This window comes from Pleurodeles waltl, chromosome 4_1, assembly GCF_031143425.1.
Source record: "Pleurodeles waltl isolate 20211129_DDA chromosome 4_1, aPleWal1.hap1.20221129, whole genome shotgun sequence".
NCBI classification, from domain to species: domain Eukaryota; kingdom Metazoa; phylum Chordata; class Amphibia; order Caudata; family Salamandridae; genus Pleurodeles; species Pleurodeles waltl.
In genome coordinates this window covers 45,719,633-45,744,788 of record NC_090442.1, presented here as the reverse complement: position 1 = coordinate 45,744,788, position 25,156 = coordinate 45,719,633, and positions in this window count along the sequence as shown.

Sequence of the window (25,156 nt, the reverse complement as noted above, 5' to 3'; positions counted from 1 at the left end):
GACCAGATTCCGCTATCAATAGAAGCCAAGACGGAGATTGTTTGGTGGCTTCAACACATGGAAGCTTGGAATGGCAGGGCCATCTTTGCATCCTCTCCGGAAATGATCATAGAATCAGATGCCAGTCGATGGGGCTGGGGAGCTCGTTGTGGATCAATAGAGACGGGGGGCCGTTGGTCCCCAGAGGAGTTGAGTCTCCACATCAATTGCTTAGAGTTACTAGCGGGAGCATTTGCAATTCGTTCTCTCTCGCCAGACAGAGCCAGATGTTGCATCCTCTTGCGGATGGACAATGTGTCAGCGGTGAGATATATCAACCGCCTGGGAGGCACCAGATCTCATATGCTAGCGGAGATTGCCAAGGACTTTTGGCATTACTGCCTCCAGAACCAGATACATGTGATAGCAGAATACATTCCGGGTCGAACCAATGTGGTGGCGGACTGGAATTCACGTTTTTTGAAAGACAACAGCGATTGGATGCTCCATCACTCATTGTTTCAGAAACTGGCAGAGAGATGGGGTCCCTTTGTAACAGACCTGTTTGCCTCTCGACTCAACTCCCATCTCCCGAACTTCTTCGGCTGGAGACCGGATCCAGTAGCAATGGGAACAGACGCCTTTCTCCAAGATTGGTCTCACAGCATTCACTATGCTTTTCCCCCCTTCTCTATGATTCAGAGGGTCCTTGCTCAAGTAAGGAGACAAATAGCGGAAATAGTGTTAGTGACACCGCTCTGGAAGGCCCAAGTGTGGTTTCCGGTGGCGATGGCACTATCATGTGCCTCCCCTATACATCTGCCGTTATTCCCGTCTCTTCTTCTGGACCCGTCGGGGTCTCCTCCCCCCCTAGTCGTTCAGAACCAACTACACCTCATGGCTTGGAGACTTTCAGGAGACAATGGCAAGTGCCGGGAGTTTCAAGAGACTCTTTGTTCTTTTTATCTCAATCCTGGGCCCCCTCCACCCATAAACGATATGAGTCAGCCTGGAAACGATGGATGGGTTGGTGCAGTGAAGGAGATATTGATCCCGTGGGGACCCAGATTCCCATGATAGCTAATTTCCTCTCAGAATTAGCTACACAGGGTCTGGCCTACAGAACGGTTAATAATTTCAGATCTGCAATTTCAGCAGTTCATCCCCATGTGGATGGTAAGCCTGTGGGGGAACATCCTTTAATTTCCAAAATTCTCCGAGGTATTCGAATGGTGAAACCGCCTCAACCACGCTACACAGTCTTGTGGGACGTAGATATCGTCTTTCGTTTTATTAGGTCGTGGCCTTGCAATGAAGATTTATCACTTAAACAATTAGTGGCAAAATTGACGGTTCTTTTGTGCCTTATTTCATGCAGACGCGTTTCTGATGTGAAAGCATTGGATTTGACAGGTAGAGTATTTACTCCTACGGGAGTATCCTTCTCTATTTCTAGAAGAACAAAAACTGCATCAAGTTGTATTTCATACCCTGCTTTTCCTCATAACCAAAAACTGTGTGTGATTCAATGTCTCAAAACCTATGAGAATTCTACCCGTGAATCTCGAAGAGATGCAGGAGGTCAATTATTAATTTCCCTTCGGAAGCCCTTTGGCCCGGTCTCGTCGGCCACGTTGGCTAGGTGGGTCAAATGGCTTTTGGGGGAGGCTGGTATTGATGCCTCGGTGTTTGGAGCTCACTCCATCAGGGGAGCTATGGCTTCCAAATCCTTTGGAGTGGGTTCCAGATTGGAGGATATCATGGCAGCGGCGGATTGGTCTTCAGATAGTACATTTAAGGTATTCTATCATAATCCCATTGTAGATATTGCATCTAATGTGGTGGATCAACTTTAAACTAGCATAATCCGAAGCCTCCGGTCCTGACATAGAATGAAAACTTTTCTAGCTTACGCGTCAAGAATTTTCAATTCTATTAAGGACACGGAGGCGAGGATTATCCCACCCAGGTTTAATTATCAATGGTGATCGTTTGACGTTTAATTATTATAGTATAAATTCGTACTGATGAAATACATTCAAATTTGTGTTTTTTCCCACCCCTATTAAAAAAAAAAAAAAATGTTGTCAAAGATATTATGACGTGTTTCTTTTTATTTAGGTTCCGTTTCCAAAGGTGATTGAAATTTCAGGATGGGATTTCGAAGTTTCCTGTTGTGTTTGAGTTCGCCGACATGTTCAGTGGCAAGTTGAAGGATTGATGTATGTTCGTCTATCGCAAAGAAAGAGGAGGAGCTGTAGTCATAGAGACTCTTATAGTTGGGGATGCCCTGGGATTGGACACTATGGACTACTAGGGTTGATGGGATTTGTAGTTTAAATGTTGTTAACTCTTTGGCTGCTGTTTTCTGATCAGTAAAGAAAGAGAAGCATAATCCTCGCCTCCGTGTCCTCGCGTAACCTAGAAGATTTTTCATTGTTATTGATTCGGTGATTATGCCCGTGGCATTCCAGCTCTTACATCTCTTTATACTGGGTCACAAGCTTCTTCTTGAAGAAACTCTCCAAAAATTCCCATGGTTGTCATCACCACACAGAGTGCGCATGAGCTGCGGAGATGGGAAGATTGTGAAGCAAACAAAGGGTGGTCGTCTGTTCTCTTTCCTCATAAAAAATATGCCCTCCTAATGGTAGGGCAACCTTTAAAATGTAAATCTAAATGGATATTACGAATTCCTCACAATACACAAATAAAGCTACTACTTCCATTATTAAATAAATGTCTATTTTACCCCGATCCTGAGAGGCAAGTGCTCACCGCGGTGGCTTCTGGGTATGCACAGGGCTGTTCGCATCACCAATGACATCACTTCAATGGAATAACAAGTCAAGTCAAATTATTTATTGAACAGTTAATAAAATCCATTACAATTTGTTCATTAAAAAGTAACTTTTCAAAACAATATCTTTAAAATCATTAAATGTAATTAAAATTCTTAGTTTTTTATGGCAATTTATAAAAATTATACGCAAAACAAATTCATATAAAACACAGTAATTATCCATGCATTTTACTGGCACTGCTGAATCCCTTTATGAAGGCCTATAACTTAAGGAGAGGTGATCTAACAAAAGTACGTAATACATGTTTCCAGCCATAGACATTAGAAGATTATATTGTATAAAAGTGCAAGTCCGGGGCGCTTTCCATTACAATAATCTATGCTGCATCCCTTTATATAGCCCTATAAATGAATGAAAGGTGCATCTAACAAAAGTGCTAATACATATTTCCAACAGCAAACATCAGAAGAATATATAATATCAAAGTGCAAGGATGAAGCACTCGCTTTAATATCATAGAGTACCCAAAGAATATAAATTTCAGAACTTTTATGTAAAACTAAGAGGGGAAGCAGATTCATACCCAGGGCTGACGGAGAGTGCCACCCGCCGCACCCTCTGGAGATCCCCTGGGTACACAGGCCGCACCCTCTGGAGATCCCCTGGGTACACAGGTCGCACCCTCTGGAGATCCCCTGGGTACACAGGTCGCACCCTCTGGAGAGCTCCTGGGTACACAGGCCGCTCCCTCTGGAGAGCCCCTGGGTACACAGGGCCGCACCCTCTGGAGATCCCCTGGGTACACAGGGCCGCTCCCTCTGGAGATCGTCTGGGTACACACAGGCCGCACCCTCTGGAGATCCCCTGGGTACACAGGCCGCACCCTCTGGAGATCCCCTGGATACACAGGGCCGCACCCTCTGGAGATCCCCTGGGTACACAGGGCCGCTCCCTCTGGAGATCCCCTGGGTACACAGGGCCGCTCCCTCTGGAGAGCCCCTGGGTACACAGGGCTGCACCCTCTTGAGATCCCCTGGGTACACAGGGCCGCACCCTCTGGAGATCCCCTGGGTACACAGGGCCGCTTCCTCTGGAAATCGTCTGGGTACACACAGGCCGCACCCTCTGGAGATCGTCTGGGTACACAGGCCGCACCCTCTGGAGATCCCCTGGATACACAGGGCAGCACCCTCTGGAGATCCCCTGGGTACACAGGGCCGCTCCCTCTGGAGATCCTCTGGGTACACACAGGCCGCACCCTCTGGAGATCCCCTGGATACACAGGGTCGCACCCTCTGGAGATCCCCTGGGTACACACAGGCCGCACCCTCTGGAGATCCCCTGGGTACACACAGGCCGCACCCTCTGGAGATCCCCTGGATACACAGGGCAGCACCCTCTGGAGATCCCCTGGGTACACAGGGTCGCACCCTCTGGAGATCCTCTGGGTACACACAGGCCGCACCCTCTGGAGATCCCCTGGGTACACAGGGTCGCACCCTCTGGAGATCCCCTGGGTACACAGGGCTGCTCCCTCTGGAGCTTTGCTTTGAGCTACCCCCAGCTAGGGCTCAGTGACCATCCCACACGTCAGGCTTGGCCCAGGTGGTACGCAGCGGGAGCTCTGGAGTGCTACCCCTTACTTAAAAGGGGGGGGTGTAGGTGCACTAGTATGCCCCCATCCTGGCCCCCACACCTTCCATGTATTTACATCTTGGTCTGGCCACACAGTAAACGTTTTGCTCAGGGAAGATGGACGTATCTCGATGTTCGGCAGAGTCAGCGCCTCGAAGCTGAACCCTCTGTGTGCTTGTGGAAGGCATAGAACCAGGAACATCTTAAGGATTTTTGGACCCGAGCAAACATAATGCCCCCCTCCCCCTTGGAAAAACTCTGGATTTCTTGTCTTTTTTCAGGTCATTGATGCCCTCAGCAACTATGGTCTAATCACTGACAATCCTCCTTGTTGGCCCCCAAACCTTTAAGGAGGCCATGTCCTTCAGGGTGCCCTCTTTCAGTGCAAAACCTAATATTCATGATATATTTGAGATCTGGGAGCCCCTTTTCAGATTGTGCAGGTGTCCCCCTCATGTTTGAGTTGCACCACTGTCTGGGACTTTCCTGAAAGCTTAATGATGCTGCCCATAGAAAGGTAGCAGTGATTGTATGTTCCAGACATTTCCATGCACCTTCGCGGATGTTCCAAGGCATTCACAGACATGCGTTACAGATTAAATGGCGCATATTTACATTTTCTTAGGCTCATGACTTTCCCAGAATCACACGATCTGTGGTCAGGTGCAGCCGTGATTCTGCGCAAGTGTCGAAGATTAGCACCACAACTCCATTCGAGGCATTCACACAGACAAATTCCTGCATGTCTAAACCATCCGGGCAGTATTTCTGTGCGGGACCTGGACAGTCCTGCAATTAGGAGGCAGCTGCAACAAGTTATATTTATCTTGCTATCGCAAATTATATTGTTGCTGAGCTTCGAGCAGGAGGTGCTCATTAAAAAGCATTTTATGATCAAAGCCCGATTGCAGCAGGGAACTGAGCCGCTCCCACTTCTTGTGACCCCCACCCCACCCTCGGCTCCTCAAAACCAAAGGATATGTGCCAGTTGGTTCAGTTAGCCTCCTAGAAAGATTTGCCAGAATTAAAGCTGCACCCACAGTCAAACGGTGCAGCTCCGTTGCTCTGAGCTGCTGTTGATACAACTCAAAGTTGTCTGACCTTTTGGGAGTTTGTCAAACCCGGGCCTGAAGGGCTGTAAGTAAGACCCTACACCCCCTCCTCTCCCTGGTTAATTTACATGTCGCCTCCTGGCCCCCGGTAAACTAATTAGGCCTCAGGAGACTTTCTTCACATGGAGCCCTGCATTCCGCTGCACATCCAACGGCAGACCAAGGCAGATCGCTTCCCCACTCCATCACCAAACTATATATACATGTATGTGTGTGTGTATATATATACACACACACACATATACCCACACATGCGCACACAGACACGTACACAGTTACACAAACTAACCACTTACCTTACAGTCAGCAAAGGGAAAGACGCAGCACACAACCCCCATCACAGAAAGCACACTGAAGGCACAGGCGTGAAAGGTCCCGCACGAAGACACGGGCTCCGTTCCTCTCGAGGGCCCCCCCCCACTGCTGCCCGGAGCATGTGAACATTTTCCGCCTTCTGGCTGGGCGTGAGGAGCGGGGCTGAGGCAGTCCTCCTGTCCGCCTACATTTAAGAAGCCTCCTCCAGCAGCAACGCACCCAGGGTCTGGTCTTGCCTCTATGTGGGAACATAGGTTTAGCTCGCAAACACAACATCAACATCATCTCCTACGCCGATGACACCCAGCTGATACTGTCCCTCACCAAAGACCCAACCACCGCCAAAACCAACTTACAGGAAGGATTGAATGACGTCGCGGAATGGATGAACCTCAGCCGCCTAAAGCTGAACTCAGACAAAACGGAGGTCCTCATCCTCGGACAATCCCCTTCCGCCTGGGACGACTCCTGGTGGCCCACGGCTCTGGGTACCGCACCAACCCCCTCTGACCATGCACGCAACCTCAGATTCATCCTGGACCCCCTCCTCCCTATGACCAAGCAAGACAACGCCGTCTCGTCATCATCTTCCGATGGATCCCCGACGAAACCAGAAAGTCAGTTACCCATGCCCTCGTCACAAGCCGTCTGGACTACGGAAACACCGTATACGCAGGGACCACCGCAAAGCTACAGAAACGTCTTCAACGCATACAGAACGCCTACGCAAGCCTCATCCTCGACATCCCGTGCCACAGCCACATTTCCGCCCACCTGAAACACCTGCACTGGCTCCCGGTCAACAAGAGGATCACCTTCAGGCTCCTCACCCACGCACACAAAGCTCTCCACAACATGGGCTCCGAATACCTCAACAGCCGCCCCTCGTTCTACACACCCACCCGTCAGCTTCGCTCAGCCAGCCTCGCCCTCGCCACCGTCCCACATATCTGCAGAACCACCGCAGGAGGAAAATCCTTCACCTACCTGGCAGCCAAAGCATGGAACTCCCTCCCCGCACACCTAAGAACTACCCAGGACCATCTCGCCTTCAGGAAGCGCCTCAAGACATGGCTTTTCGAGCAGCAGTAACCCCCTGCACCCAGCGCCTTGAGACCGTCTCGGGGAGTAGCGCGCTCTATAAATGCATTGATTGATAGGTTTAGGAATTTTCAATGAACCACTATTGAGGATACGCCAGTCTTTGTTAACAATCTTGCTCACTTGGTTGGAAGCCATATTGAATGTTGTAATGCATATCGGTCTCTCCTACCTTTCTTTTTGAGGAGGGGTATCTAGTAGAGCTTCTCTATTGTTATTGCGAGCTTGTTTCATGGCTCGACTGATTATCCTGGGGGTGTATTTCTTTGCCTCCAGCTTGGATGCTAACCTTTGAGCTTGTTCCTTGCAGTCAACTATCTCTGATCAGTTCCTTCTCAATCTTAGGAACTGTCCGAGGGGGGGTTCTCGATTAGGTGACAGGGTGGGCACTATTGTACAAGAGTAAACAGTTCTTGGCTGTTGGTTTTTCGTGAGCAGAAATGGCAGTGGACAGTAAAGACTGGGATGAACTCAACACCCTAAAAACAAAGCAAATCAAGACTATGGCCATGATGACACAGTACCTCAGAGCAAATGCAGCCCCACGGGGTCTCATAGTGAGAAATTAACCCTTTATTTTCCAACATGATAAAACGTTTAAAAAAGATTGGTCGTGTATCTCCTGGCTGTGCATCCGGGACTGGTTGATTCTCATTATCGAAACCGCAACACGACTATCGGAAGAACGCCAGATATCTGCATACTGAGAAGCCACCGCAGCGAAAACCTCCGACTCATGACCACTGGGAAAACAGGCGTCCAACACTGAAAGGAGTAACTATCATTCCATGCGTTCATAACATTGAATGAAGAGCGGATGTTCAGAGGTTGCCCCAGCATTAGTGGGTTTGTTATCATCCTTAGAACAAAGGCTGCAGCTGTAGAAAGTGTTAATAAAAAGAGATTCTCTGAAATTAGTTTAATTTATTGAAAACTGAAAATAAGTGAAAACTTCATAAAAAGATTTAGAATAAAACAATTCAGAGAAAGCACCTCACGTTGTCTCCTAGAGCTTCTTCTACTTTAATTCTCCAGGGATGAAAAATGTTCAACTCTATTAAGAACAGGGAGGCCAGGATTATGCGTCTCTTTCTTTACTACTCATAAAACTGCATCCAATCCCAAACAGAAAAATACCAACTACATTTCCCATGGTGCCCCTGGCCAGTTGCGCGGCCGGCCTTCCGTAGACGTCGTGACAGCTCCGAGCTGAACGCTGGTAGTTCTCAGCACATGGCGCGCTGGGCGGTGAAACAATAAAACACACTAATACTAGGGCGACTTTAATCGTCTGTAGCTAATTAAATATTAGAACAGCCTTTGAATGTATAATAACAATCCCTCCCTTCAGTGTCAAACAAATGTCTGCTTCCCCGTGACCATGAGCCGGGTGTTCACCGCGGTGATCTCTGGGCATGCAGATCTCTATTTCCAGCGGCACGCGCCCAAAGTACACCAGCGTCACTGCCGGGGATATTTTCATGCATGGCTCCGCCCCTCGGGCGCTCACCCTTCCGGAGGAAACGAAGAGCGCGCGGCTGATCACAGACCGCGCGAGCGCCTCACGAGACACCTTCATATACTTAAAAGGAACATTTACATGATTGTTATTGATTATGGGCTCAGTCCGGGGACATTCCAGCTCGTACATCTCTTTTTACTGGATCGTGAGCTTCCTTCTTGAAGAAACTCTCCAAAAATTCCCATCCGGTTGTCATCGCCACACAAGGTGCGCATGAGCCACGGAGATGGGCCAAGTTGTGAAGCATACAAAGAATGATTGTCGGTTCTCTTTCCTCATAAAAAGTATGCCCTCCTAATAGTAGGGCAACCTTTAAACTTTTAAACTAAATGGATATTACGAATTTCTCACAATACACAAGTAAAGTTACTGCTTCCATTATTAAATAAATGTCTATCTTACCCCGATCCTAAGAGGCAAGTGCTCACCGCGGTGGCTTCTGGGTATGCACAGGGCTGTTCGCATCACCAATATCATCACTTCAATGGAATAACAAGTCAAGTCAAATTATTTATTGAACAGTTAATAAAATCCATTACAATTTGTTCATTAAAAAGTAACTTTTCAAAACATTATCTTTAAAATCATTAAATGTAATTAAAATTCTTTGTTTTTTATGGCAATTTATAAAAATTATAAGCAAAACAAATTCATATAAAACACAGTAATTATCCATGCATTTTACTGGCACTGCTGCATCCCTTTATGTAGGCCTATAAGTTAAGGAGAGGTGATCTAACAAAAGTATGTAATACATGTTTCCAGCCATAGACATTAGAAGATTATATCGTATAAAAGTGCAAGTCCGGGGCGCTTTCCATTACAATAATCTATGCTGCATCCCTTTATATAGCCCTATAAATGAAGGAAAGGTGCATCTAACAAAAATGCTAATACATATTTCCAACAGCAAACATCAGAAGAATATATAATATCAAAGTGCAAGGATGAAGCACTCGCTTTAATATCATAGAGTACCCAAAGAATATAAATTTCAGAACTTTTATGTAAAACTAAGAGGGGAAGCAGATTCATACCCAGGGCTGACGGAGAGTGCCACCCGCCGCACCCTCTGGAGATCCCCTGGGTACAAGGGCCGCACCCTCTGGAGATCCCCTGGGTACACAGGACCGCGCCCTCTGGAGATCCCCTGGGTACACAGGCCGCATACTCTCGAGATCCCCAGGGTACACAGGCCGCTCCCTCTGGAGATCCCCTGGGTACACAGGTCGCACCCTCTAGAGATCCCCTGGGTACACAGGGCCGCTCACTCTGGAGATCCCCTGGGTACACAGGCCGCACCCTCTGGAGATCCCCTGGGTACACAGGGCCGCTCCCTCTGGAGAGCCCCTGGGTACACAGGCCGCACCCTCTGGAGATCCCCTGGGTACACAGGGCCGCACCCTCTTGAGATCCCCTGGGTAGACAGGGCCGCACCCTCTGGAGATCCCCTGGGTACACAGGGCCTCTCCCTCTGGAGATCGTCTGGGTACACACAGGCCGCACCTTCTGGAGATCCCCTGGGTACACAGGCCGCACCCTCTGGAGATCCCCTGGATACACAGGGCCGCACCCTCTGGAGATCCCCTGGGTACACAGGGCCGCTCCCTCTGGAGATCCCCTGGGTAAACAGGGCCGCTCCCTCTGGAGAGCCCCTGGGTACACAGGCCACACCCTCTGGAGATCCCCTGGGTACACAGGGCCGCACCCTCTTGAGATCCCCTGGGTACACAGGGCCGCACCCTCTGGAGATCCCCTGGGTACACAGGTCCGCTCCCTCTGGAGATCGTCTGGGTACACACAGGCCGCACCCTCTGGAGATCGTCTGGATACACAGGGCCGCACCCTCTGGAGATCCCCTGGGTACACAGGGCCACTCCCTCTGGAGATCCTCTGGGTACACACAGGCCGCACCCTCTGGAGATCCCCTGGATACACAGGGTCGCACCCTCTGGAGTTCCTCTGAGTACACACAGGCCGCACCCTCTGGAGATCCCCTGGGTACACACAGGCCGCACCCTCTGGAGATCCCCTGGGTACACACAGGCCGCACCCTCTGGAGATCCCCTGGATACACAGGGTCGCACCCTCTGGAGATCCTCTGGGTACACACAGGCCGCACCCTCTGGAGATCCCCTGGGTACACACAGGCCGCACCCTCTGGAGATCCCCTGGGTACACAGGGTCGCACCCTCTGGAGATCCCCTGGGTACACAGGGCCGCTCCCTCTGGAGCTTTGCTTTGAGCTACCCCCAGCTAGGGCTCAGTGACCGTTCCCACACGTCAGGCTTGGCCCAGGTGGTACGCAGCGGGAGCTCTGGAGTGCTACCCCTTACTTAAAAGGGGGGGGTGTAGGTGCACTAGTATGCCCCCATCCTGGCCCCCACACCTTCCATGTATTTACATCTTGGTCTGGCCACACAGTAAACGTTTTGCTCAGGGAAGATGGACGTATCTCGATGTTCGGCAGAGTCAGCGCCTCGAAGCTGAACCCTCTGTGTGCTTGTGGAAGGCATAGAACCAGGAACATCTTAAGGATTTTTGGACCCGAGCAAACATAATGCCCCCCTCCCCCTTGGAAAAACTCTGGATTTCTTGTCTTTTTTCAGGTCATTGATGCCCTCAGCAACTATGGTCTAATCACTGACAATCCTCCTTGTTGGCCCCCAAACCTTTAAGGAGGCCATGTCCTTCAGGGTGCCCCCTTTCAGTGCAAAACCTAATATTCATGATATATTTGAGATCTGGGAGCCCCTTTTCAGATTGTGCAGGTGTCCCCCTCATGTTTGAGTTGCACCACTGTCTGGGACTTTCCTGAAAGCTTAATGATGCTGCCCATAGAAAGGTAGCAGTGATTGAATGTTCCAGACATTTACATGCACCTTCGCGCATGTTCCAAGGCATTCACAGACATGCGTTACAGATTAAATGGCGCATATTTACATTTTCTTAGGCTCGTGACTTTCCCAGTCACACGATCTGGTGTCAGGTGCAGCCGGGATTCTGCGCAAGTGTCGAAGATTAGCACCACAACTCCATTCGAGGCATTCACACAGACAAATTCCCGCATGTCTAAACCATCCGCGCAGTATTTCTGTGCGGGACCTGGACAGTCCTGCAATTAGGAGGCAGCTGCAACAAGTTATATTTATCTTGCTATCGCAAATTATATTGTTGCTGAGCTTCGAGCAGGAGGTGCTCATTAAAAATCATTTTATGTGCAAAGCCCGATTGCAGCAGGGAACTGAGCCGCTCCCACTTCTTGTGACCCCCACCCCACCCTCGGCTCCTCAAAACAAATTAAAAAACACCTGGTGAAATGTGAGTCCAAAAATAAAAAGGATATGTGCCAGTTGGTTCAGTTAGCCCCCTAGAAAGATTTGCCAGAATTAAAGCTGCACCCACAGTCAAACGGTGCAGCTCTGTTGCTCTGAGCTGCTGTTGATACAACTCAAAGTTGTGGCAATGTTGTCTGACCTTTTGGGAGTTTGTCAAACCCGAGCCTGCAGGGCTGTCAGACCCCACACCCCCTCCTCTCCCTGGTTAATTTACATGTCGCCTCCTGGGCCCGGTAAACTAATTAGGTCTCAGGAGACTTTCTTCACATGGAGCCCTGCATTCCGCTGCACATCCAACCGCAGACCAAGGCAGATCGCTTCCCCACTCCATCACCAAACTATATATACATGTATGTGTGTGTGTATATATACACACACACACACACACACACACATATACTTACACGCGCGCACACAGACACGTACACAGTCACACAAACTAACCACTTACCTTACAGTCAGCACAGGGAAAGATGCAGCACACAACCCCCGTCACAGAAAGCACACTGAAGGCACAGGCGTGAAAGGTCCCGCACGAAGACGCGGGCTCTGTTCCTCTCGAGGGCCCCCCCCACTGCTGCCCGGAGCATGTGAACATTTTTCGCCTTCTGGCTGGGCGTGAGGAGCAGGGCTGAGGCAGTCCTCCTGTCCGCCTACATTTAAGAAGCCTCCTTCAGCAGCAACGCACCCAGGGTCTGGTCTGGCCTCTATGTGAGAACATAGGTTTAGCTCGCAAACACAACATCAACATCATCTCCTACGCCGATGACACCCTGCTGATACTCTCCCTCACCAAAGACCCAACCACCGCCAAAACCAACTTACAGGAAGGATTAAATGACGTCGCGGAATGGATGAACCTCAGCCGCCTAAAGCTGAACTCAGACAAAACGGAGGTCCTCATTCTCAGACAATCCCCTTCCGCCTGGGACGACTCCGGGTGGCCCACGGCTCTGGGCACCGCACCAACCCCCTCTGACCACGCACGCAACCTCAGATTCATCCTGGACCCCCTCCTCACTATGAGCAAGCAAGTCAACGCCGTCTCGTCATCATCTTCCGATGGATCCCCGCCGAAACCAGAAAGTCAGTTACCCATGCCCTCGTCACAAGCCGTTTGGACTACGGAAACACCCTATACGCAGGGACCACCGCAAAGCTACAGAAACGTCTTCAACGCATACAGAACGCCTACGCACGCCTCATCCTCGACATCCCACACCACAGCCACATTTCCGCCCACCTGAAACACCTGCACTGGCTCCCCGTCAACAAGAGGATCACCTTCAGGCTCCTCACCCACGCACACAAAGCTCTCCACAACATGGACCCCGAATACCTCAACAGCCGCCTCTCGTTCTACAGGCCCACCCGTCAGCTTCGCTCAGCCAGCCTCGCCCTCGCCACCATCCCACGTATCTGCAGAACCACCGCAGGAGGAAAATCCTTCACCTACCTGGCAGCCAAAGCATGGAACTCCCTCCCCGCACACCTAAGAACTACCCGGGACCATCTCGCCTTCAGGAAGCACCTCAAGACATGGCTTTTCGAGCAGCAGTAACCCAGCGCCTTGAGACCCTCTCAGGTGAGTAGCGCGCTCTATAAATGCATTGATTTATTGATAGGTTTAGGAATTTTCAATGAACCACTATTGAGGATACGCCAGTCTTTGTTAACAATCTTGCTCACTTGGTTGGAAGCCATATTGAATGTTGTAATGCATATCGGTCTCTCCTACCTTTCTTTTTGAGGAGGGGTATCTAGTAGAGCTTCTCTATTGTTATTGCAAGCTTGTTTCATGGCTCGACTGATTATCCTGGGGTGTATTTCTTTACCTCCAGCTTGGATGCTAACCTTTGAGCTTGTTCCTTGCAGTCAACTATCTCTGATCAGTTCCTTCTCAATCTTAGGAACTGTCCGAGGGGGGGTTCTCGATTAGGTGACAGGGTGGGCACTATTGTACAAGAGTAAACAGTTCTTGGCTGTTGGTTTTTCGTGAGCAGAAATGGCAGTGGACAGTAAAGACTGGGATGAACTCAACACCCTAAAAACAAAGCAAATCAAGACTATGGCCATGATGACAGAGTACCTCAGAGCAAATGCAGCCCCACGGGGTCTCATAGTGAGAAATTAACCCTTTATTTTCCAACATGATGAAATGTTTAAAAAAGATTGGTCGTGTATCTCCTGGCTCTGCATCCGGGACTGGTTGATTCTCATTATCGAAACCGCGACACGACTATCGGAAGAACGCCAGATATCTGCATACCCAGAAGCCACCGCAGCGAAAAACCTCCGACTCATGACCACTGGGAAAACAGGCGTCCAACACTGAAAGGAGTAACTATCATTCCATGCGTTCATAACATTGAATGAAGAGCGGATGTTCAGAGGTTGCCCCAGCATTAGTAGGTTTGTTATCATCCTTAGAACAAAGGCTGCAGCTGTGGAAAGTGTTAATAAAAAGAGATTCTCTGAAATTAGTTTAATTTATTGAAAACTGAAAATAAGTGAAAACTTCATAAAAAGATTTAGAATAAAACAATTCAGAGAAAGCACCTCACATTGTCTCCTGGAGCTTCTTCTACTTAAATTCTCCAGGGATGAAAATTTTTTAACTCTATCAAGAACAGGGAGGCCAGGATTATGCTTCTCTTTCTTTACTACTCATAAAACTACAGCCAATCCCAAACAGAAAAATACCAACTACATTTCCCATGGTGTCCCTGACCAGTTGCGCGGCCGGCCTTCCGCAGACGTCGTGACAGCTCCGAGCGGGACACTGGTAGTTTTCAGCACATGGCGCGCTGGCCGGTGAAACAATAAAACACACTAATACTAGGGCGACTTTAAACGTCTGTAACTAATTAAATATGAGAACAGCCTTTGAATGTATAATAACAATCCCTCCCTTCATTGTCAAACAAATGTCTGCTTCCCTGTGACCATGAGCCGGGTGTTCACCGCGGTGATCTCTGGGCATGCAGATCTCTATTTCCAGCGGCACGCGCCAAAGTACACCAGCGTCACTGCCGGGGATATTTTCATGCATGGCGCCGCCCCTCGGGTGCTCACCCTTCCGGAGGAAACGAAGAGCGCGCGGCTGATCACAGACCACGCGAGCGCCTCACGAGACACCTTCAAATACTTAAAAGGAACATTTACATAATTCTATGTCAGGACCGGAGGCTTCGGATTATGCTTCTCTTTCTTTACTGATCAGAAAACAGCAGCCAAAGAGTTAACAACATTTAAACTACAAATCCCATCAACCCTAGTAGTCCATAGTGTCCAATCCCAGGGCATCCCCAACTATAAGAGTCTCTATGACTACAGCTCCTCCTCTTTCTTTGCTGCTGCGCAGCCGAAGTTAAGTCCCTCATGTTTGTTCATCTTTATTCTGTGAGATAAGTACTGTTATTATCGTGTTTATAAATTCTGGGCCGTGGAGTGGGAGCAGGGCAAGCGGCACTCGATAGACGGGAGACTCTGTTCGGTCTTCCCGTTTGTTTTTATTCCGCGATCTACGCGTCGGGAGCGTCCCTCGCTCGCTCCCGATCGCGCTGTTGGGGAATTGATTCTCCGCCCGCGGCACAGCTGAGAAGTGGTTGCTGTGCGCGCCGGGCGGAGGAATTTGAATTCACTCGGTCTCCAAAGGAGACCGAGCGAGTGCAGCATCGGAGAGCAGTCTGCTCTCCATTTCTATTCCCCTGGCGCTCGCGCATGCGCGGAGTCGGAGATTCCGATTTCCATCGGAGTCTCCGTCTCGGTAGCGCGCGAAGCACATTGGAATTAATTCTGCCCTTCAGAACGCCCGACGGGGCGAGTAAACGTTCAGGCCTCGCCTAGGAGGCTTTCTGCAGGTGCTCCCTCCACATTACTACAGGCCCACATCAGTTTGCACTGGGTGCATAAAATTTTATCCACTCTTTTCAAAAGAATATTTACCTGCTGGGGTTGCCTCCCCCTTTGAACTTCATCTGTTTCCTGCCATGGCTTATTTTGCTGGGGAGGATGAGTATTATCAGGAGGAAGTGGAAGGTCCCTTCCCTGAACAGATGGAGGAGAGATTGGTGCAAGCCTTGGGTCATCATGTTCAGGATTCTGTTAACCAAGCGCTAATAAAAGCACTTAAACCATTTACCAGACCTCTGGTCAGATATGGTCAAAGGGAATTAATGGGACCCCTACCATCTGGGTCACGAAGTAACGAATCTCATTCCAGAGACCCTAATCTCATCAATGTGGGACAGAAAAATCCTTTATCCTCAGGAGAAATTCTCTCCCAAATGGCCTCGGCCGTACTCAACGACCATGAATATAGTTCAGATCTTCCCTCTTCCGAGAGTCTTCCCACCCTCTCTACAAGAGTTAAAGATATCTCTCAATCATCCGACTCTCAATCGGATTCTGATGGCTCGGAGCCTAAACCTTCAGGCAAACGCAAACGAAAATCGAAACATTACTCCAGTGAAGAAGTCTCTCTTCAGGGAAATTTGCTTTTCGACCCAGACAACATCATTCATCCCAGGTCAACGGAATGGATCCCTTGCAATGAAGTAGCCCAGTATGTCCAAGAAAGACTTCGCAAGGGTTTTGATAAGGAGGTTCGTAGCATTCTTAAATCGGAATGCCCCCGCCCCTCGCTGGTGGGCAAAGTGGCAGACACCCCAGAACTCGATCCCAATGTGGCTACCTTTCTAAAGAAATTTTCTAAAGACCCTAAAAAAGGTCTGGATCGTGCCTGGAAAGGATGCCAAGACAAATTGCTAGATTTATATGGTCCCATTACTAAGATTTTAGATTTAGCCGTTCAGGCAAAGGAAGACAACTCGATCTTAGACCCACAAACTGTTCTAGAATGGGCCCAAAGAGCCATCTGCCTTTTGGGCAACGCAAATTGTGCCATGTCATCCGAACGCAGAAAATCATTCCTCATGCGGATAGATCCAAAATTAGCTGAGTTGGCACCCACGGAACCAGGCCCCCTAGCTAATGGTCTTCTATTTGGAGAGAAATTTGTGAAAGACTTGGGCAAGTACGTCTCCACCTTTACAGCCCTGGACAAGGCCCAATCCTCCATGAAACGAATGTTCACAGGTGGCCTTTTTACCAGGGCCGGGCGCTATAGAGGTTGAGCGCCAGGCCGTGGTTTCCAACAGACCTCTGCAGGTTATGCTCCCAGAGGTCAGGGATACTACCAGCCTACGGGCTTCTACCCCTCCAGAGGCCGCAGAGGTCGTGGTCGTGGCTTCAGGAACCGAGGCTCAGATAGAGCTCAAGATTCCTCCAACGCAGGTGAGAATTATTCAATTTTCAGAGGTGATTCTTGGGGGGAGACTAAAGAGACATACTTCAGCATGGAGTCGCATTTCCCAAGACCCGTGGGTTCTTCAGACGGTCAAGGGTTACAGGCTAGAGTTTTACGAATCCCCCCGACAGGGATGTCCCCCTCTCCCTCTCTCTTTTTCCCTTGCAGAGAGCAATTTCATAGACGCAGAAATCAAAAGTCTCCTGCACAAACAGGCAATTATATCCACAAGTCCTCACCCAAACGGTTTTATCAGTACCATTTTTCTGGTTCAGAAAAAAGGAGGAGGGTTTCGCTTGGTACTAAATCTGAAGGATTTCAATCATTGGATAGTCTATCATCATTTCAAGATGGAAGGTATCCATATGTTGAGAGATCTTCTTCAAGAAAAAGACTGGTTAGTACGTCTAGATCTCAAAGACGCCTACCTGTCAGTCCCCATTTTTTCCCCACATCGACGATTCCTTCAGTTTCAGTGGAGACACCTTTGGTACGAGTTCAAAGTGCTCCCTTTTGGCCTATCCTCAGCCCCGTGGTGCTTCACGAAGCTCCTCCGCCCGGTGGCCCAATTCCTCCGAGAAAGAGGTGTTCGCCTCATCATCTATCTAGACGATATTTTGATCATGGCACAATCCAGAGAATTAGTCTCTCTACACCTCTCCTGGGCAATTCAACTACTCCAAGATCTGGGCTTCTTGATCAACAGCGAGAAATCAGTCACGGTTCCCTCTCAAAATATAGAATTCTTAGGTTTCCAAGTAGATTCTATTCAAGCTCAACTCCGACTACCCTTGTCGAAGCGAACCTCAATCAAGAAAGAGTTACGGAAAGCCCTTGCCTCTCCGACTATATCATTACGGATTCTAGCCCGACTGGTGGGGCTTCTGGCTTCCTCCATTCAGGTGATCTTTCCGGGCCCGTTACACTACAGAGCTCTTCAGCGCTTGAAGATATTACACCTGCGCAAGGGTCTCTCTTACACAGACCAGATTCCGCTATCAATAGAAGCCAAGACGGAGATTGTTTGGTGGCTTCAACACATGGAAGCTTGGAATGGCAGGGCCATCTTTGCATCCTCTCCGGAAATGATCATAGAATCAGATGCCAGTCGATGGGGCTGGGGAGCTCGTTGTGGATCAATAGAGACGGGGGGCCGTTGGTCCCCAGAGGAGTTGAGTCTCCACATCAATTGCTTAGAGTTACTAGCGGGAGCATTTGCAATTCGTTCTCTCTCGCCAGACAGAGCCAGATGTTGCATCCTCTTGCGGATGGACAATGTGTCAGCGGTGAGATATATCAACCGCCTGGGAGGCACCAGATCTCATATGCTAGCGGAGATTGCCAAGGACTTTTGGCATTACTGCCTCCAGAACCAGATACATGTGATAGCAGAATACATTCCGGGTCGAACCAATGTGGTGGCGGACTGGAATTCACGTTTTTTGAAAGACAACAGCGATTGGATGCTCCATCACTCATTGCTTCAGAAACTGGCAGAGAGATGGGGTCCCTTTGTAACAGACCTGTTTGCCTCTCGACTCAACTCCCATCTCCCGAACTTCTTCAGCTGGAGACCGGATCCAGTAGCAATGGGAACAGACGCCTTTCTCCAAGATTGGTCTCACAGCATTCACTATGCTTTCCCCCCCTTCTCTATGATTCAGAGGGTCCTTGCTCAAGTAAGGAGACAAATAGCGGAAATAGTGTTAGTGACACCGCTCTGGAAGGCCCAAGTGTGGTTTCCGGTGGCGATGGCACTATCATGTGCCTCCCCTATACATCTGCCGTTATTCCCGTCTCTTCTTCTGGACCCGTCGGGGTCTCCTCACCCCCTAGTCGTTCAGAACCAACTACACCTCATGGCTTGGAGACTTTCAGGAGACAATGGCAAGTGCCGGGAGTTTCAAGAGACTCTTTGTTCTTTTTATCTCAATCCTGGGCCCCCTCCACCCATAAACGATATGAGTCAGCCTGGAAACGATGGATGGGTTGGTGCAGTGAACGGGATATTGATCCCGTGGGGACCCAGATTCCCATGATAGCTAATTTCCTCTCAGAATTAGCTACACAGGGTCTGGCCTACAGAACGGTTAATAATTTCAGATCTGCAATTTCAGCAGGTCATCCCCATGTGGATGGTAAGCCTGTGGGGGAACATCCTTTAATTTCCAAAATTCTCAGAGGTATTCGAATGGTGAAACCGCCTCAACCACGCTACACAGTCTTGTGGGACGTAGATATCGTCCTTCGTTTTATTAGGTCGTGGCCTTGCAATGAAGATTTATCACTTAAACAATTAGCAGCAAAATTGACGGTTCTTTTGTGCCTTATTTCATGCAGACGCGTTTCTGATGTGAAAGCCTTGGATTTGACAGGTAGAGTATTTACTCCTACGGGAGTATCCTTCTCTATTTCTAGAAGAACAAAAACTGCATCAAGGTGTATTTCATACCCTGCTTTTCCTCATAACCAAAAACTGTGTGTGATCCAATGTCTCAAAACCTATGAGAATTCTACCCGTGAATCTCGAAGAGATGCAGGAGGTCAATTATTAATTTCCCTTCGGAAGCCCTTTGGCCCGGTCTCGTCAGCAACTTTGGCTAGGTGGGTCAAATGGCTTTTGGGGGAGGCTGGTATTGATACCTCGGTGTTTGGAGCTCACTCCATAAGGGGAGCTATGGCTTCCAAATCCTTTGGAGTGGGTTCCAGATTGGAGGATATCATGGCAGCGGCGGATTGGTCTTCAGATAGTACATTTAAGGTATTCTATCATAAGCCCATTGTAGATATTGCATCTAATGTGGTGGATCAACTTTAAACTAGCATAATCCGAAGCCTCCGGTCCTGACATAGAATGAAAAATTTTCTAGCTTACGCGTCAAGAATTTTCAATTCTATTAAGGACACGGAGGCGAGGATTATCCCACCCAGGTTTAATTATCAATGATGATTGTTTGACGTTTAATTATTATAGTATAAATTCGTACTGATGAAATACATTCAAATTCGTGTTTTTTCCCACCCCTATTAAAAAAAAAAAAAAATGTTGTCAAAGATATTATGACGTGTTTCTTTTTATTTAGGTTCCGTTTCCAAAGGTGATTGAAACTTCAGGATGGGATTTCGAAGTTTCCTGTTGTGTTTGAGTTCGCCGACATGTTCAGTGGCAAGTTGAAGGATTGATGTATGTTCGTCTATCGCAAAGAAAGAGGAGGAGCTGTAGTCATAGAGACTCTTATAGTTGGGAATGCCCTGGGATTGGACGCTATGGACTACTAGGGTTGATGGGATTTGTAGTTTAAATGTTGTTAACTCTTTGGCTGCTGTTTTCTGATCAGTAAAGAAAGAGAAGCATAATCCAGATTGTGAAGCAAACAAAAGGTTGTTTGTCGTCTGTTCTCTTTCCTCATAAAAAATATGCCCTCCTAATGGTAGGGCAACCTTTAAAATGTAAATCTAAATGGATATTACGAATTCCTCACAATACACAAATAAAGCTACTACTTCCATTATTAAATAAATGTCTATTTTACCCCGATCCTGAGAGGCAAGTGCTCACCGCGGTGGCTTCTGGGTATGCACAGGGCTGTTCGCATCACCAATGACATCACTTCAATGGAATAACAAGTCAAGTCAAATTATTTATTGAACAGTTAATAAAATCCATTACAATTTGTTCATTAAAAAGTAACTTTTCAAAACAATATCTTTAAAATCATTAAATGTAATTAAAATTCTTTGTTTTTTATGGCAATTTATAAAAATTATACGCAAAACAAATTCATATAAAACACAGTAATTATCCATGCATTTTACTGGCACTGCTGAATCCCTTTATGAAGGCCTATAACTTAAGGAGAGGTGATCTAACAAAAGTACGTAATACATGTTTCCAGCCATAGACATTAGAAGATTATATCGTATAAAAGTGCAAGTCCGGGGCGCTTTCCATTACAATAATCTATGCTGCATCCCTTTATATAGCCCTATAAATGAATGAAAGGTGCATCTAACAAAAGTGCTAATACATATTTCCAACAGCAAACATCAGAAGAATATATAATATCAAAGTGCAAGGATGAAGCACTCGCTTTAATATCATAGAGTACCCAAAGAATATAAATTTCAGAACTTTTATGTAAAACTAAGAGGGGAAGCAGATTCATACCCAGGGATGACGGAGAGTGCCACCCGCCGCACCCTTTGGAGATCCCCTGGGTACACAGGCCGCACCCTCTGGAGATCCCCTGGGTACACAGGTCGCACCCTCTGGAGATCCCCTGGGTACACAGGTCGCACCCTCTGGAGAGCTCCTGGGTACACAGGCCGCTCCCTCTGGAGAGCCCCTGGGTACACAGGGCCGCACCCTCTGGAGATCCCCTGGGTACACAGGGCCGCTCCCTCTGGAGATCGTCTGGGTACACACAGGCCGCACCCTCTGGAGATCCCCTGGGTACACAGGCCGCACCCTCTGGAGATCCCCTGGATACACAGGGCCGCACCCTCTGGAGATCCCCTGGGTACACAGGGCCACTCCCTCTGGAGATCCCCTGGGTACACAGGGCCGCTCCCTCTGGAGAGCCCCTGGGTACACAGGGCTGCACCCTCTTGAGATCCCCTGGGTACACAGGGCCGCACCCTCTGGAGATCCCCTGGGTACACAGGGCCGCTCCCTCTGGAAATCGTCTGGGTACACACAGGCCGCACCCTCTGGAGATCGTCTGGGTACACAGGCCGCACCCTCTGGAGATCCCCTGGATACACAGGGCAGCACCCTCTGGAGATCCCCTGGGTACACAGGGCCGCTCCCTCTGGAGATCCTCTGGGTACACACAGGCGGCACCCTCTGGAGATCCCCTGGATACACAGGGTCGCACCCTCTGGAGATCCCCTGGGAACACAGGCCGCACCCTCTGGAGATCCCCTGGGTACACACAGGCCGCACCCTCTGGAGATCCCCTGGATACACAGGGTCGCACCCTCTGGAGATCCTCTGGGTACACACAGGCCGCACCCTCTGGAGATCCCCTGGGTACACAGGGTCGCACCCTCTGGAGATCCCCTGGGTACACAGGGCTGCTCCCTCTGGAGCTTTGCTTTGAGCTACCCCCAGCTAAGGCTCAGTGACCGTCCCACACGTCAGGCTTGGCCCAGGTGGTACGCAGCGGGAGCTCTGGAGTGCTACCCCTTACTTAAAAGGGGGGGGTGTAGGTGCACTAGTATGCCCCCATCCTGGCCCCCACACCTTCCATGTATTTACATCTTCGTCTGGCCGCACAGTAAACGTTTTGCTCAGGGAAGATGGACGTATCTCGATGTTCGGCAGAGTCAGCGCCTCGAAGCTGAACCCTCTGTGTGCTTGTGGAAGGCATAGAACCAGGAACATCTTAAGGATTTTTGGACCCGAGCAAACATAATGCCCCCCTCCCCCTTGGAAAAACTCTGGATTTCTTGTCTTTTTTCAGGTCATTGATGCCCTCAGCAACTATGGTCTAATCACTGACAATCCTCCTTGTTGGCACCCAAACCTTTAAGGAGGCCATGTCCTTCAGGGTGCCCTCTTTCAGTGCAAAACCTAATATTCATGATATATTTGAGATCTGGGAGCCCCTTTTCAGATTGTGCAGGTGTCCCCCTCATGTTTGAGTTGCACCACTGTCTGGGACTTTCCTGAAAGCTTAATGATGCTGCCCATAGAAAGGTAGCAGTGATTGTATGTTCCAGACATTTCCATGCACCTTTGCGGATGTTCCAAGGCATTCACAGACATGCGTTACAGATTAAATGGCGCATATTTACATTTTCTTTGGCTCATGACTTTCCCAGAATCACACGATCTGTGGTCAGGTGCAGACGGGATTCTGCGCAAGTGTCGAAGATTAGCACCACAACTCCATTCGAGGCATTCACACAGACAAATTCCCGCATGTCTAAACCATCTGGGCAGTATTTCTGTGCGGGACCTGGACAGTCCTGCAATTAGGAGGCAGCTGCAACAAGTTATATTTATCTTGCTATCGCAAATTATATTGTTGCTGAGCTTCGAGCAGGAGGTGCTCATTAAAAAGCATTTTATGATCAAAGCCCGATTGCAGCAGGGAACTGAGCCGCTCCCACTTCTTGTGACCCCCACCCCACCCTCGGCTCCTCAAAACCAAAGGATATGTGCCAGTTGGTTCAGTTAGCCTCCTAGAAAGATTTGCCAGAATTAAAGCTGCACCCACAGTCAAACGGTGCAGCTCCGTTGCTCTGAGCTGCTGTTGATACAACTCAAAGTTGTCTGACCTTTTGGGAGTTTGTCAAACCCGGGCCTGAAGGGCTGTAAGTAAGACCCCACACCCCCTCCTCTCCCTGGTTAATTTACATGTCGCCTCCTGGCCCCCGGTAAACTAATTAGGCCTCAGGAGACTTTCTTCACATGGAGCCCTGCATTCCGCTGCACATCCAACGGCAGACCAAGGCAGATCGCTTCCACACTCCATCACCAAACTATATATACATGTATGTGTGTGTGTATATATATACACACACACACATATACCCACACACGCGCACACAGACACGTACACAGTTACACAAACTAACCACTTACCTTACAGTCAGCAAAGGGAAAGACGCAGCACACAACCCCCATCACAGAAAGCACACTGAAGGCACAGGCGTGAAAGGTCCCGCACGAAGACACGGGCTCCGTTCCTCTCAAGGGCCCCCCACCACTGCTGCCCGGAGCATGTGAACATTTTCCACCTTCTGGCTGGGCGTGAGGAGCGGGGCTGAGGCAGTCCTCCTGTCCGCCTACATTTAAGAAGCCTCCTCCAGCAGCAACGCACCCAGGGTCTGGTCTTGCTTCTATGTGGGAACATAGGTTTAGCTCGCAAACACAACATCAACATCATCTCCTACGCCGATGACACCCAGCTGATACTGTCCCTCACCAAAGACCCAACCACTTCCAAAACCAACCTACAGGAAGGAATGAAAGACGTCGCGGAATGGATGAAGCTCAGCCGCTAAAGCTGAACTCAGACAAAACGGAGGTCCTCATCCTCGGACAATCCCCTTCCGCCTGGGACGACTCCTGGTGGCCCATGGCTCTGGGCACCGCACCAACCCCCTCTGACCATGCACGCAACCTCAGATCCATCCTGGACCCCCTCCTCCCTATGACCAAGTGTAGGAGGCTGGACTGGCTTGTAGTGAGTACCAAGGGGTACTTGCACCTTGCACCAGGCCCAGTTATCCCTTATTAGTGTATAGGGTGTCTAGCAGCTTAGGCTGATAGATAATGGTAGCTTAGCAAAGCAGCTCAGGCTGAACTAGGAGACGTGTGAAGCTACTACAGTACCACTTAGTGTCATATGCACAATATCATAAGAAAACACAATACACAGTTATACTAAAAATAAAGGTACTTTATTTTTATGACAATATGCCAAAGTATCTTAGAGTGTACCCTCAGTGAGAGGATAGGAAATATACACAAGATATATATACACAATAGCAAAAATATGCAGTATAGTCTTAGAAAACAGTGCAAACAAAGTATAGTTACAATAGGATGCAATGGGGAAACATAGGGATAGGGGCAACACAAACCATATACTCCAAAAGTGGAATGCGAACCACGAATGGACCCCAAACCTATGTGACCTTGTAGAGGGTCACTGGGACTATTAGAAAATAGTGAGAGTTAGAAAAATAACCCTCCCCAAGACCCTGAAAAGTGAGTGCAAAGTGCACTAAAGTTCCCCTAAGGACAAAATAGTCGTGTTAGAGGGAAAATGCAAGGAAAACACAAATCAGCAATGCAACAACGATGGATTCCTGACTGAGGGTACCTGTGGAACAAGGGGACCAAGTCCAAAAGTCACAAGCAGCTCGGAGATGGGCAGATGCCCAAGAAATGCCAGCGGTTGGTGCAAAGAAGCTCTTACTAGGCTGAAGAACTGTGAATACTGCAGGAACGACAAGGGCTAGAGACTTCCCCTTTGGAGGATGGATCCCCCACGCCTTGGAGAGTTGTGCAGAAGTGTTTTCCC